Source organism: Myodes glareolus, chromosome 12 (assembly GCF_982192425.1).
Source record: "Myodes glareolus chromosome 12, mMyoGla1.1, whole genome shotgun sequence".
NCBI classification, from domain to species: domain Eukaryota; kingdom Metazoa; phylum Chordata; class Mammalia; order Rodentia; family Cricetidae; genus Myodes; species Myodes glareolus.
The window spans coordinates 2,866,598-2,868,301 of record NC_142037.1 but is presented as its reverse complement, the minus strand read 5'-3'; positions in this window follow the sequence as shown (position 1 = coordinate 2,868,301).

Sequence of the window (1,704 nt, the reverse complement as noted above, 5' to 3'; positions counted from 1 at the left end):
TCCCCATCCACTCCTCAGAGGGGGTAACCTAATCACTTTTTTAAAAGGCTCTATCCAAACACAATCATATTCTGAGGTTCTGTGGGCTAAGGTTGCAGCCTATGAGTTTTCAGAGAGCGCGATTCAGCCCACAGTAAAGGGTGTTGTGGAAGAGTGGATCTAACTGGCCCTCATAGCTCACAGGGAGAGGCAGTGTTGGGAGGTACGGCCCTGCTGAGGTAGGTGTGATCTTGTCGAAGTGTCGCTGGGCAGCCTTACAAGGACTCTTTGGCTTAAGCGCCACTGCCACTTCCTGTTGCCTTCTGATCGGGATGTAGCCAGCACCATGTCTGTCTGCACGTGGTCATGCTCCACCATACAGACCTATCCCCTTGTGTTAGGAAGCTGCGGTACACACGGGAACCATGAGCACAGGGGGCTTTAGTTGGCTGAGTCGGGGCCAGGTCAAACTTTCTAGTACTGTAGATTCAGGGCCGGTGTGAAAGGAAGGGAACTGACTTTTCAGAATAAATCCTTCCCAACTTGTAAGAAAACCCTTGGAAGTGAGTCACAAGCCACCACACAGCCTCCACACAGCCGCCACGCAGCCAACATGCAGCCACTACACTAGTAGAGCATGGCCCGTGCATTCAGAGGAACAAGTTTTTTATTCATTTTTATATTTTATGAAGACAATTGTGGCTAGATTAGCATGTGACCTAAAACTGTTCTGAAAGATAAAGCCTATCTCTTTAATTCTTATATATTCTTATGTGTCTATATGAGTTTATGTGCATCACATACGTGCAAATATCTTCAGAGGCCGGGAAAGAGCCCCAGAGCCCCTGGGAATGGTGTTACAGGTGGTTGTGAGCTACCATGTGAGTAATGAGAAACAAACTTGGGGTCTCTGAGAGAGTGGTAAGTGCTTTCCACCACTGACCCATCACTCTATCTAGCCCTGCTTTTTCTCCTTTAAGACAAGGAGCTGAGTGGTAGTGGCGTACACCTTTAAGCCCAGAACTCAGGAGGCAGAGACAGGCTGATTTCTGCGAGTTTGAGGCCAGCCTGGTCTATAGAGTGAGTTCCAGAACAGCCAGAACCATTTCACAGAGAAACCCTGTCCCAAACTGCCCCTCCCCCACAAGAATGAAAAAGAATTGGGAAGATAATCATGGAAGAAGATCCTTCCAACAATAGCTGGGGCAAGATGGCACAAGGTGGAAGAAGGAGGATCAAGAGTTCAAAGCCACCAGGGGGTCAGCGGTGGCACATGTCTTTAATACTGGTACTGGGGAGGCACGGGCAGGTGGATCTCTGAGTTCAAGACCAGCCTGGTCTACAGAGTGAGCTCCAGGACAGGCAGGGCTACATGGAGAAACCCTGCCTCAAAAAAAAAAAAAAAAAAAAAAAAAAAAAGCTCAAAACCATCATTGGTTAAAAAAAAAAAAAAGAAAACACAAATATGTTTAAAACCATTGACTGATCTGCAGAGCAAAACTGTCCCATTTGCTCCAGAAGTGACAGTGGCCAGTGCTACAGAAATATCCTTCACCCTGCTTCCACTCAGAATCCCACATGGCCAAGACCATGCCACCTTCACAACTGTTTCCCAAAAGCATCACTGGACTCTGACTCCCAGTGCGGTTGTTGAGGGTGAAGCCCCCACATCTTCCATCTTCCGCTTGCCCCATCAGGTCTACCTCAGTCTGAGGAATCAGGAGA